The sequence below is a fragment of the Ptychodera flava genome, chromosome 2, assembly GCF_041260155.1.
Source record: "Ptychodera flava strain L36383 chromosome 2, AS_Pfla_20210202, whole genome shotgun sequence".
Lineage (NCBI taxonomy): Eukaryota > Metazoa > Hemichordata > Enteropneusta > Ptychoderidae > Ptychodera > Ptychodera flava.
In genome coordinates, this window is record NC_091929.1 from 3,571,485 (window position 1) to 3,586,485 (window position 15,001).

General features: G+C 38.8%; 1 protein-coding gene across 1 annotated transcript in view; it reads left to right on the forward strand.

Moving 5' to 3' along the window:
• Window positions 1-6,834: 6,834 nt before the first annotated feature.
• The window catches only part of LOC139123744 (PR domain zinc finger protein 5-like), a 44,043-nt gene continuing 35,876 nt past the window's right edge, over window positions 6,835-15,001 (forward strand). Inside the window, exon 1 of the mRNA XM_070689902.1 lies at window positions 6,835-6,952. The gene's annotated coding sequence lies outside the window, so the exon portion shown is untranslated. The remainder of the gene's footprint in view (window positions 6,953-15,001) is intronic.

The following is a 15,001-nucleotide window of genomic DNA, read 5'->3' on the forward strand; positions in this document are numbered from 1 at the left end:
GTTAAAATGGCGTCGTTAGAAATAAATAAAAATGATATAATTCACTTAAACTAAAGAAAGCAATTATAAAACGCTTAGCAAATGAGTTAATTTTAATAAATACCAAGAATTAAGATCCATATCTATCGAATGTATAGTTTTCATGATGTTTGTAAAGAAATTTAACATAAGTATCGATTACAAAATGACGATATCGAAATTATATCACTATGTAATTTTCGGACTTTCTTCCTGTCGCTTTGAATGGTGCCATTTTGACCAAACTTGGCGAATAAAATCCTGACATAATACCATTTAGTTTACACTTTTAATAAAAGGGTGTCACCACGCTACTTTTTACAATATCGCCAGGTGAATGGGTAATATGCGCTATGTAAATGGGAGAGAAATGTTAATTTTACGCTCATATTGAATAAAAACCAGCTTCCTAGGGGGTCAAAATATGACAAGGTTATAGGTCACATGTATTTCTAAGAGACGGGGTCAAAAACTTAGGTAAAAGCGCCATTTCAACAATGACAGGTGATGTTAAATACATGCGCTACAAAATAACCCATTTGCGACAGGCTGGAGTTAGATCTGCGCAGAAACGTTCTAAAGCGCGTGCGCGTCCGAATTCGTCGCCCTTTTACCTTAAAACAAATACTGCTTGATAAAATACAAATCATATCTCTTTAAATATGAGCAAGAGTGAAAGCGTATGTGTCTTTGCAGGTTTAAGAAGTCGCTTAGAAAATTCTTCGGCTGCATTCTCAGCGATCAATAATAATATTTGCTGGTTTTCACCAAAAAGTACGCAACGACTATTAGATATTCTGGTTCTTTTCGGATTCGAAATATACGCGATGGGCGACACAAATTGGGGATAGTGCCGTTATTTTGAGGGTCAACTTTTGTCTTAAAATCGAAAAATATAAGGACAGTTTTTTAGCTTTAATTACGTTTTTTTTCAGAAACGTCTGAACTTGAAGTCGTGGAATGCGGATCAGATGACGAACGGAAATTTTCTGACGTTTTGAACTTAACTCCATTTTCTCTGTCCTCGAGTGATTCTGAAATCCTCATATAACATTTATAAACTTTAGACATGAAACGTTTACACGAACGACAAACTGACTACCGACAGTAATGTGTACCACTCTTACGTTTCGATTCATCTCAGCTGCATTGCAATCGCGACGTCGATGTACGTCTTACAAGTCCAAGTCGTCTTTCCTTGTTTGGATGGTTTAACATGTAATCAAAACAATTTTACTGTGGAAAACACGGTTGCACAAATCGCAGTTTAGTGACGTATTTTTATATAATTTTTGGATCACGCATTTATTTTGTTGCAATTTAGACACAGCGTTCACATCTTAGGAGACAGTTAACCCAGGGGTGGGGGCGGGGTTGGTGTGTCTTGGTCTGAAGACAGGTTTTTTTGCTCGTAATTTTATACGTTGAAGTATGATATGTATTGCCTAATATTATATAGGGCTCAGCCCTTGGTGTCGCGCCAGGGGTTAAGATTGGCAATGTTATTTGTATTGATTCATGATAAACTGTAATTGTTACTTCATAAACGTTTATATGACAACTATGCCCAGTTTCCCTCTGATGAAAGCAGTTCACGTAATTACACGACGTCAAACCCTGCAGCAGGGTAGGTATAGATTTTCTGTAGCGTGTAAAAATTTTGGACAAAAATTGGCAATTTTTAAAATGATAACAGCCTATTGCGTTCAACAAGGGACGTATTATGCAATAATTATAATTGCAATGGTAACCGCACTGCCCACCTTCCACTTGCAAGCTGCAAACTATAGCGTTCCGTCTAAAAACTTGCAATTTTTGAATCTAATTATTGACACAGGGGGCGCTCTTCTATAATTCAATCCCAGCATTCTTTGCGTATGGCCCCGTTCATATGCACGACAGTTTTCTCCGTTTATCTATATCAACGATACTTTGTATCAGCGACAAGGTGTATAATAGTCGCGCCAGCGGCTTACTGACTACGCATGCGCTTATTCATAATATACTATGCGAGTAACCGGAAGTGTACCCTTCTTTCATGGGCGCCGCCATGTTTTTTTTTGAGTACTCGTAAATAAACAAATACAAAACAAATTACTATGATATAACATGCCTTTTATAACATATACCTCTTTTATTAGCCAGTAAATGTTATTATACACCTTGTCGCTGATACAAAGTATCGTTGATATAGATAAACGGAGAAAACTGTCGTGCATATGAACGGGGGGCATACGCAAAGAATGCTGGGATTGAATTATAGAAGAGCGCCCCCTGTGTCAATAATTAGATTCAAAAATTGCAAGTTTTTAAACGGAACGCTATAGTTTTCAGCTTGCAAGTGGAAGGTGGGCAGTGCGGTTACCATTGCAATGATAATTATTGCATAATACGTCCCTTGTTGAACGCAATAGGCTGTTATCATTTTAAAAATTGCCAATTTTTGTCCAAAATTTTTACACGCTACAGAAAATCTATACCTGCCCTGCTGCAGGGTTTGATGTCGTGTAAGTACGTGAACTGCATTCATCAGAGGGAAATTGGGCATAGTTGTCATATAAACGTTTATGAAGTAACAATTACAGTTTATCATGAATCAATACAAATAACATTGCCAATCTTAACCCCTGGCGCGACACCAAGGGCTGAGCCCTATATAATATTAACATTTACTGGCTAATAAAAGAGGTATATTTTATAAAAGGCATGTTATATCATAGTAATTTGTTTCGTATTTGTTTATTTACGAGTACTCAAAAAAAAACATGGCGGCGCCCATGAAAGAAGGGTACACTTCCGGTTACTCGCATAGTATATTATGAATAAGCGCATGCGTAGTCAGTAAGCCGCTGGCGCGACTATAAAGATTTGTACTATCAACCTATAGTGTCTTGGTCTTGTAAACTGGTGAAGATTTCTTGATGAAGTTGTTCCCTTCACTGTATCATTGACCCTAGTTTCTCTACAGGCTAGTGTCATGTATTTGTCCTTTGATAATCTTACGCTGTTTTATCAGGAGTGTGATAAAATAATGCGCCAAAGCAAGCAAGTGTAAGTTACTCATCTGGGGACGTTGTCACCAAATTATCACCGGATAAACTTTGACAAAGTCAACAACGAACTAACCAGCAAGGGTATCTGTCGATTTCCTGGCAGGCAAGCTTAGGTTCTTCTGTCACACTGAAATCGGCCATCTGCATTAATTACAGCCAACTGTAACTCTTCTGACTTTGGTGTTAGCTTATAAATGCAGGACTCTATAGCAAAACGCTCAGATTATCTTTTACAACAAGTTAAGCAGTCGAGAGAAAGTAAAGTTGATTTTCTTCTTTCACACAATTAACAGTAATACAACACTAATAGAAACACTAATAGAAAAGAAATATTAATAGAAATACATGTAAAATATTTATTACACATCAATTAAGATGCTAAACAAGCTAATTCACACTCACACTGTCTCTCTCTCTCTCTCTCTCTCTCTCTCTCTCTCTCTCTCTCTCTCTCTCTCTCTCTCTCGGCGTACGCACCACGTTTGATGTTTGTCGACATTAATTTACCAGTTCTCGGTCGCTGCTCGATGTTGACATGCCGTCAATATCGCGTATGGAAATGGTATAACTGTGTGTCCTCATTGCAGTTTTTCACGTACACGTTTTTAAAATCAGATTATCAGTAATGGTAATATTGCAGATTGAGTCTTCAAAGCGGAAAATACGATAGCAGGGTTCTTTTATTACGTCCGTGAAACAACCGCCAATAGCGTACCGTTGCATATCGCATCCATAAGTAAATTCTGAAGTAACAATTGCACATTTTATTCTTATGTCTTTATCTGCAATTTGTTTTATCCCACAACACATTTTTTCAAAAACGACCGGGTTTATTCTGTTCGTACGTTCGGAAAAGGCATGAACAATTAATCAGTCTTGCGTACCTTCTGTCAGCAGGTATCACCAAAATGCAAGACTACAAAAATCTGTAGCTGAACTTTCTTTACTGTTATAGCTGTCACCGAGCACTATGAAATTTCAAGTATGAATTATAAGCATTTAAGAGATGGTGCCAGACTCGAAGAGTTAAGTATAAGCTATTTATCTGGTTCGAAAATTGTCATTTTCTGCACTATTTTTTATATGTGAAATCGACGCTATAAAGGTACAAATGACAATAAAAAATAAAGAAATGAATGATTATCGATGCATATTGAATGTTAGACTACTTTTATGTAAGGGCAATTGAACTTATCATGGATGCTGTACAATAGTGGCGGAAATTACAACTCAACGATTTTATTGGCAATATCAGCGCTCAGCCCAGAGATTTTGCTTCCTTTTTGGTTACCATTTCCCTCCCAAATAGTATTTGTACCGATTTATCTCAGCGAGATGTAGGCCTACAGGAAAATATTAGTTTTTGAGTCGAAAAGTTTATGGTCAAAATCATTCCTCTCATGTGGTATGATGTACATTCCATTCTGAGTCTAATCTCCGCACAGAGATCGAAGCGCGGTGTAGAAGCAGTTGGGCGCGGATAATTCTAACCAAGCTAGAGAGTCTCCGAGTCGTTGACCGCCCGCCCCCATACTGAGGCCCCTAGTTACGTTATAATTATCCACGCTAAAATGGTATGGAGATGGTTAGAGTTCAGTGGCAGCCACTCAATGACGCATGGCAGTGACGTACAACGGACACCTCTTCATGGTTACCTTAAGTCAGTTACTGGACATTCTTTGCATCTGAACGATGCAAGAGACAGCGCTGAGTGGAACGGAATTTCGTTCTCATCTGATATCATCTGAATAATGAATGTTAAGGGGAGCAGCAAGCAAATGCACCAATGCCCATCATTGGATCAAAATCTCCTTGAGGAGTACACGATCCATCAAGATGGTGTATCAACTACGTTTTATTGCACCTTCACTTGTGCAAACTAGCTGTGACGTCTCCTCTGACGCCTCCTTCTTTCTGTACAGCCAATGGAAGAACAGAAGTGAAGAATCGCACAAACTCTTAAAGACGACGTGACTACTAGTAAACACGTTTAACAATTGATTCGACTGTGTGTATGTACATATCTTTGGTTCAGAGGCAAACATCATGTACATTGTTTCAAAAGCTAAAAGAAACTAAGGATGGAGGGACGATGTCATCAGTAAACGCGTGGCACCCTGACATTGACCTGGAGTCCAATAACTATGGGCGTTGTTGAACGCTATTCGACCTTTGAGTTCACAGTATTTTATATGTGAACACGGGAACTGGACAAGATTCACTTGTTTAAAAAATTAGACATATAACAACGACTAAGTCATGTAGTGAATGATGACCAGGAAAAAGTTTAAATATCTGAAACAGTTCTACTGTACTACAATTTCTTCACGCGCACTGCACCGCGCGTGTTGAATTTTCATCCTCCGCGCTTTAGGGACTGGTCAGTTTCTTCGGCCTGAAAGGGGGGGGGCGGGGCGGTGGATTATCTTTTGCCGATGTCAAAAAGTGGCTGACCCCCCCTATTCTGAACTTTCAGGTTGTGCTCCTTACACTTCCGTCAAAACGCCAAGACAACATTCTGTCTTTGTGATTTTTCTACAATATAAATAAATAAGACACCGATAATGTACGATTTGGTAAATCTTTGTAGCTATCTTTCAATTGTAAAGTTGCTCAAACACAAATTAAAATTTCATTATTTCAAGGTTTATCACTGTGTTGCTTTATCCAGTAAAATAAGGCTTACAAAGCATTGATAATGCCCTCTGCCACTTTCCAGGCTTTCCTTTTCCTGGCAATAACACAATCAAAGTACCAATCTTTGACAGTGTCTGAAATTGAAATATTCACAGAGTGGGTTAGGCCTAAAACGTTTGTTCCATGTATACAGTGTTATGCTGTTTATGCAAGTTGCATGTGAACATTTCCAGTGAAAAGCCCTTGATTACAGTGGAACAATACCAACGTAAATCAAACAATCAAATACGTAGCTATATACATGTAAATAAATAAATAAATAAATAAATAAATTAATAGGAAATTGACACTCTGCTTACCATAAAACATACTGTATATTGTCAAAATGTACACCAAGAAGCCTAAATAATTTGTTTGCTTTTCGATATCGTTAATTGTAAAACGTATAGAAAATTGATCTCTAAGTTATCGCTTCTGAAACTGAAAGATCACATTTTCTTTTTCAATAACAATCGCACTGTTCAATTCTCAAACCACCCGATTCCTTGTGGCGCACCCGGCCGGATACACCAGTCGTCGCATCGTAGGGATTATTGCAATTTATTCACAGTGTGTATGCGTCATCAACCATGACGTGAAAAAGAGGGTGGGCCAACTCTCTACCCCCTTTTCAAATGGTTTCATCCGGTGATGCGGTGATGTATTTGTCTCATGCTTCAAATAGAAATTCGAAAATTATCCACTAAATGTCTGAGGAAACCAAGTCGAAACTTTAACTTTTGGTAACTTTTCTGCTTAAAGTTTAAGCAGAAAACAACCAACCTGTAATAGCGTTGATCGTGATTTCGAGTTTATTACTAAATATAGCTGCACGCGCGTGACTTTCGGACAAATATGCTGAAATTCGGACAAATTTTGTTGTTGTATGCGCGGCGGCTGTTGTTGCAAGCTTGCAGTCTTAGTCATCAATTCATACGAATAAGTGTGACGCTAAATAGCCATTCTAACACTCGCAGGTTTTATTTTCGTCGTTTATGCCGAAAATGCGGACAAATGTTTATTTATGCATATTAATGAGACACAACAGTGACGTCATTTCCGATCAGCGCTATTGTTGTCTCCTGACTCCCGCGCGTTTTTGGCGGCGTGACGGTCGACATATTATGATTATGACGCAATTACAAATCCAGGACGGCACTCTCCATGGCGGCGTGTGGACCAGACGATACATGCCAAAAAGCCTGGTAAGATAGCTGCTATATTCTTCGAATTACCGGGCGGGCTTACTGGAAAGTGTACCTCCATGCACAGGAACCTAAGCTGCCGTTATTGCATTGGTAGTCCACAGGCCGTTGAAACCGGCTTCTCGTATCGTGTTGGCTGTGCAGCGCCGGCGCACAGTAGAGGGACTCTGGCCGGTGCTACACAGTCCACACGACAGAAAAAGCCAGCGCACGGCCCCTGGAGCAACAATATGGCAGTTAATGGGGAGCCATAAGAGCAATTAACCGAAACGGAATTGTTGAAGGCGTGAAATGAAATCGAAAGTTACTGCATGCCACGAATGCCTGTTACGTCGAACAGTGCTATGCAATACCGTACCGGTCTTAGCTGCAAAATTGTAGCTCTACGGTGAGGCGGTCGGTGAGTTTTGGTTTTTGCGACCTCGCTCAATGCCGAAGGCCCTGTAGCATACAAAATAAGCGCGCCACACATGGCGCGGCATTTTCAGGTAAAATCCCACATATTTACTGCATTTGGTCGTACCGATTTATCACTACTGAAGACTAAACACTATAACCTTGTCGTTTATGGGGTTTGGTATAAGCAAAGACACGTCGATCGCGTCCCATAAACATTGAGCGTGTTTCTGGGAGCCACCATTACCAGAAGTTGGAAATGGCGGCTCCAAGAAATGTTTTTGGAACGCGATCGACGTGTCTGTGCTTATACCAAACCCCATAAACGACAAGGTTAGTGTAGTATAGTGTTTAGTCTTCAGTAGTGATAAATCGGTACGACCAAATGCAGTAAATATGTGGGATTTTACATGAAAATACCGCGCCATGTGTGGCGCGCTTATTTTGTGTGCTACAGGGCCTTCGGCATTGTAGCTCTACTGGTGAGCGATGTCGCAAAAACCAAAACTCACCGACCGCTTCACCGTAGTAGTCGGCTGCATTTATGAAAAAAAAAGACCTCACCCCAAAAAAATTGCTACAAAAGGTTTCTCATCGGTTTTTGATAGAGTCAAATGTGCTTAATAACATACTAAATGTCTACCAAAATCTGACCACCGGAAACGCGTCATTTTCAAGATGGCGTCCAAGATGGCCGCCATATACTTAAAATGGCCATAACTACTTAAATATTAAACCTAGACTAGTGATGTCTGTGTCTACCACCATGTTTTAGTGGTTTAGGAATCCAACTACCATATCTAGATTATAGACAAGTGGTCATAAGTCCCATAATTTGCATATTTGTACATGTATTAAAAATATCAAGGTCACATTCTTCGTCCGGAACATGTTGCTCATGTGGATTTTCACAATTTCTGAGGTTAGGTAGTAAAGGGAAATTAACTCCACACATCGTTCATATTTGGGTTGTTTGCATTTTGTGTATAAAAGTATGTATAATATAAGTGTATGTCATGTTTGACTGTTTTAAGTAAAGTGTTGCTTAGCCATGGCGAGACGTACCCGTAATCTACGAGTCTTGATGTTACTCCACACTGGAGCGGAGAGACAAGTGTGACACTGCGATCCTTTGGCGCTGCGTTTCGAAAACAGAGTTTTCTTCATCAGTCGCTTAAAATTCATTCTTGATCGTTGAGACGTGTTGAATGGTTGATTGTCTTTATTTGGTAGTATGTTGTTCCACTTATGTTTGGTGTTCAAGTAGGGAAGCTAGAATGTCTACTGGTTGGTCTTGTTGTGTTTGTGTAGATTCGTGTGAACCTGAGTTCGAGCTGTCGTCGCTTTTGTGAAATCTGGCGCTTATAAGTCTATCGCCTATATTAATGTTCCTTCTACCGGTATATGCGATTATTGGTTGATTTTGGAACAGTTTTTTTAGTACTTTGTGCCCTGTGGGCACAAGGTACTAATGTGATGGCGCGGCCCAATACGGCCAACATAGTGGGCCGTATGCTGTGGACGCAGGTATCTCAGAAACGCTTCAGTAACTTTTTCTGAAATTTGGTCTGGTGGTCACTTGGGCATGTATCTCAAACGGTCTTTTTTCTTTTTTGATTGAATCATTTTAAAGTCTCTTTTTTAGCTTTTTCTGAAAACCACTATTTTCACTTTTTCCTCAAAACCACTGATTGATTATTGTGATGTTTGGCATGGGTGTTCGTATAGTTGAAATATTGTCAGAAATGTTCAAAATTTGGTGATACATGCCTTACATTATTTTTAAACAATATTTTTATCCATTTTATTTTATATTTACTTGATTTTGCCTCACTTTCGCTAAAGCTACCGTCTGCGCATGCGCACAACTGTAGGACAAAATCTGAGTTGAAGAATCGAAACGGACGCCATCTTGTTTCTCGGTATGGGCACATTTCATTACATTGTGAACGTTTCACTGTGTGTTTCAACATGTTTTATAGTTATGAAGTTGACAGTGATGCACTTTTGCAGCTGTCGTGTATTTTTTGGAACGAAAGGCGCCTTTGATCGACTGAAGAATGATGGCCTCCGTAGGCGATAAACATTGGTACTGGCAGGCATATCAGTTCTACTGAGGAAGTAATCCACTGGCCCGTATAGGTCAGGGGCTCACTTAGGGGAGAACCACTTGATTTCTGGGGGGGGGGTATGGAGGATTTCGAGGAAAAAAATTGTCACCAGGTGAAATAAAAGACAAAAATTAAGCCTGTAATGGCTTGAGAAAAAATATTCTCATAACAGACAGAAATAAAAAAGGAATTGTCACAATACTGTTGAAATGAGCAAAATTTTGGAAACTTCATTCTCATGTATTCTTTGCTGGCATGCTGCCAAAGGCACGCAAATGTTTTTACCACAAGTAATTCTTATGTGTTTTTTTTCCAGCACTTATGATATAAGCATTCACTACTGTACACCTCGGTGCACTTGATGTTTTCCTTCCCTTTTCTGACCCAAGAAATCATGTTTCAGGATTTCTGTTGCAATATCTCAATGGTATAGGCAATATCTAGATGGGACTATTTGACTTCTCTAAATCGTGAAAATTTAAAACACAAGATAGGAGTCAATAAACTAGTGTTAAAACCAATACATTATGCTCTCAATATAAATATGATAGAAAGATTACAAGTTGACAATGAAAATTGAGGAACAACAAATATAATGAAATACAATGTGTGAGCCGTGTTTCTCTGACCACAAAAGATAACATCTCCCCTGAGAACTTAAAAGGAATTGACTGTTTTAAAGAAAGAAAGGAGCTGAGAAGTATAGTATGATCACAGTTGATTTGCCAAAAAAGTGTTCTATAATTTAAAGTTGTATATATAATAGACTTTCCATTTTGTTTGTCATTTGTTGGAATGTAAAATGAATAAATAAAAAAATCCTGTGATATGTGAAACACTGGCTTAAATTTGAAAAATTGCACTGCTACTCCATATGAAAAAAAAATTGATGCAGGTCTGACTGTAGAAATAAAAAATGCTGTCTCTCTAACAAAAAAAGTTCCCATACCCACTTCCTGCATACCCCCCCGAAATCAAATGGGTCTCCCCTTAATATGCGCATGCGCACATAACAAGTTAGCGTTGTTTTTCAAGGACTGCCATCATGTTTCTCGGTCAGTTGCGGATTTTGACGTTTTAAAGGTTTTAGCGTATATTTGATTGCTGTCATGTATTTTTTGGCACGAACCGCTCCTTCGATAGACTGAAGAATGATGGCCTCCGTACTCCCCAGTACCGGCGAATCCATTGCTTTTAATAGCGAGGCAATCCCACCGGCGGCCCGTGCTAATAGCTGGGTGAGAGCGAGGGAATGCTCTGTCCTTCTACCCGGCCTCCATGTCATAACAAACTAGCGTCTTTTTATGTTGATATACTGTCCTTTCGACACAGCGATAACTTTTAGTTTTCTGTTGCTTATTTTGGGTAATTTCGACATTTTGCATTGATTTTGACATCATCTTTTACTTAATAACCGTCGATGTCGGCAACTCTCTCGCTAGCCCTGCGTACGATGCTGTGTGTTAGGAACGCACACAGGGAATGCACTGCGTACACTGCGTACGTACGCAGGGCTAGCGAGAGAGTTGCCGACATCGACGGTTATATTACGAAAGTGAATAAAAGACTGGCATTTTTGGAAGCGATCGAGTAGCTGAGGTGGGCAGGGATACGACTTGGGCCCAAGAACGCTGAATTTCGGCAGTAATTTGGCTTGTACGTCAAGTCCCAAAGTGGATTTGAAGTCACCGACCCTAGCATCGTACGCAGGGCTAAATCCGACATGGAAATTTGGCATGATCATCAGATCATACATGATCCGAGATTGCACTTTAGCAAGGTCACGATAACTAATGTTGTTTGTTTCACTGTCGTTTAATACCTATATTTCCACTAAAAGACCATTAGAATTTCCTCCTGGCTACTTTGAAATCGTGCACTGGCATGCATGTAGTTGTCAACATCACTATGCTTTAATGTACAGTAGACTCTCATACTATGAATATATCGACTGTCACTGCATGTGTGCAAATCACTCCATATCATATCAAAAAATGTAGTATTGCGACGTTTGAGCTGCCAGAAGCCAGAATTTACAGTTTACGAGAAAGTTATCTTACATGTAAAACTCAGTTTTACTATGAACAAAATGCAAGCTATGTTGTATAACTATCGTGAATAGCATAATATTTTGTACCTATCACCGTGTCCTTCCCTGCACTACATAATTCAAAATTAAATATTGTTTTTGGCCTATACATACTTGAGGGGTAAGCTTATTTAGTCTCATACATTAAAGATGCACTGTTGACCTACAGAGTCCAAACTTTTTATCATTGTATTGTAGATAGGTGTACACTCCAAATACTAAGTACAAGTGTGGTGAGTGTAACAAGCAAATGTTTTTTAGTCAATGGTTCATATCAAGGTTGTTGATACTTAGAATCCACACTTGAACTTATGCTGGAACGGTAACCAACCAGTTCAAATAACTTTCATTTATGTCAAAACAATTTGACTTTTTGCCAAATTTCACATTTATGGCAATTAATAAACAGTAAGGAGGTACAAAGGACGTCGGTGCCCCCGGGCCCCATGTTTTAGTGTTTCGTCTTTTTCAAGTTCACTTCAGTTTTGTCTCAGAGCTTGCTTTATTTTTGTCATTTCGATGTACGGGCTATATGTTGTTATGAAGACTACTGCATTGTTGGTGGCGTTCTTTCTTTCTTTTTGTTGTTCAAACTGTCTTTTTTTCTGCTTTTATGATCTGTTTCTCTGAAAATGCGTTCTATTTCATTTTAGCTCATATTTGGTATGTGCATAAATAACAAAAAACATCTAATATGGTGAGTCGGTGGCATCTGTGTGTCTCTATGTATGTATGTGGGTATGTTAGTGCGGATGCATGTCCGTCACATGCAAAAGCTCCCTTACCGCCAAAGCTATCATCTCAGTATTTGGTGTACAGGTAGATGCAGGGGCTGAAATGTGACGATGTTCAAATGGACGTCAAAAATGTGCAAATGAGGTAAGAAAAAGGGAAATCCTGCAAATGTGTAGGAGTGGTGGTATGCCAGTGACTGAAACAGGCTACTCCACTGACCTTGAATCATTTCCTGTCATTGTTTTTGAACTGTTACATATTAACAGACCTGCTCAAACTTAGAGGGACTAGCTGTTTTTGCTATGTTGCTAAAGTTGACCTCCAGTACCTAAAGTTTCAGACGATATTTACTTTTGTCATTCTTCTTTTTCTGGTTTATATATTTCTTGTTGTTTTTCTGGTTGTAGTGTGCAGAAGTCATGTTGATCTTTGGTACCCATACTGGTATGTACCAATTCTGATCAAATATAATGGACACCGTATAATTGCGGTATTTTTATATTGTCGGTCTTCTAGTTTTTCACTAAATTGTGTGACTTTCTCTGTAAAATCGGTTTCGTTGTTGCATGTTCTGATGTATCGTAATGTTTCACCTTTGATCAGACCTTTGAATGTTGCTGCCGGATGGCCTGAGTTTCTTTGTAAGAACTGGAATGTATCTGTTGGTTTTATGTGTGTCTTGGTGTCGAGAATGTTCTTTTTGTTGTATCGACGATCTTTGTAGATAGTCAGGTCTAAATATGTGATTTCTTGAGAGGAGCTTTCAAACGAAAATTTGAAAGTAGGATGCATTTTGTTGATGTTTGATATGAATTCTTTGAGTTGTGTTCCGATGAAAATCAGGAAAACATCGTCCCTGAACCTCAGCCAGGTCGGTATTTGTTGTTTGTGTTTCTGTATTATTCTCATTTCTATCTCGTGAAATGTAATATCTGCCATAGAGCACCCCCATATTTGCCAGTAGAATTCATCATTGAATTCAAATATGTTGTTTTTTCAAGATTATTTTTAAGCAGAGCTTTCATGTATTTCGTTATTGGCTACTTGATTATGTAATTATTTGATGATCTTACGTGATTTCATGCTCTGCCGACTGATTCAACTGCCTCATTATGTGGTGTATTTGTGTAAATTTTAATTACATCTAGTGTTACTAGTGTTGCATTGGCCGGAACTTCGATTGTCTATCCCATATTTGAATATTTGAATCAGTCAATAGAGAAATAAGAACACCACTTTGGTACCTCCTACCGAAAATACATAAAATGCCGCCACCAGGAACTAAGCTCGCAGGACAGCCAATTATAAGTAGATGCTCCAGTCCAACATTTCACATATCAGAATTCATTGACCACTTTCTCAAACAAATCGTCAAAGAAACAACCAACATACATAAAAGATACAACAGACTTTATACTGAAAATTTAAACAATCAAAGTTCCGGCCAATGCAACACTAGTAACACTAGATGTAATTTAAATTTACACAAATACACCACATAATGAGGCAGTTGAATCAGTCGGCAGAGCATGAAATCGGGAAAGATCATCAAACAATTACATAATCAAGCAGCCACCAACGAAATACATGATAGCTCTGCTTAAAATAATCTTAAAAAACAACACATTTTAATTCAACGATGAATTCTACTGGCAAATATGGGGGTGTCTATGGGGTCTCTCTCGTCTCCGAAAATAGCAGATATTACATTTCACGAGATAGAAATGAGAATAATACAGAAACACAAACAACAAATGCCGACCTGGCTGAGGTTCAGGGATGACGATTTTCTGATTTCCATCGGAACACAACACAAACTCAATGAATTCATATCAAACATCAACAAAATGCATCCTACTTTCAAATTTTCGTTTGAAAGCTCCTCTCAAGAAATCACATATTAATAAAGACCTGACTATCTACAAAGATCGTCGATACAACAAAAAGAACATTCTCGACACCAAGACACACATAAAACCAACAGATACATTCCAGTTCTTACAAAGAAACTCATGCCATCCGGCAGCAACATTCAAAGGTCTGATCAAAGGTGAAACATTACGATACATCAGAACATGCAACAACGAAACCGATTTTACTGAGAAAGTCACACAATTTGTGAAAAATTACAAGACCGACAATATAAAAAATGAAATAGAACGCATTATCAGCAAAACAGATCATAAAAGCAGAAAAAGACAGCTTGAACAACAAAAAGAAAGAAAGAACGCCACCAACAATACAGTAGTCTTCATAACAACATAACCCGTACATTGAAATGACAAAAATCAAGCAATCCCTGACAGAAAACTGGAGTAAACTTGTAAAAGATGAAACACTTAGTCTAAAAAGCGGTTCCAAAATCAACCAATAACCGCATATAGAAGGAACAGAAAGATAGGCAATACACTTATAAGTGCCAGACTGCAAAAAGCGACAACAGCTCGAACTCAGGTTCACACAAACCTACACAAACACATCAAGACCAACCAGTAGACATTCTAGCTTCCCTACTTGAACAACAAACGTAAGTGAAACAACATACTGCCAAATATAAACAATCAACCATTCAACACGGTTCACCAATCAAGAATGAATTTTAAGCGACTGATTAAGAAAACTCGGTTTTCGAAACACAGCGCCAAAGGATCGCAGTGTCACAAACAGTATCTCCGCTCCAGTGTGGAGTAACATCAAGACACGTAGATTACAGGTACG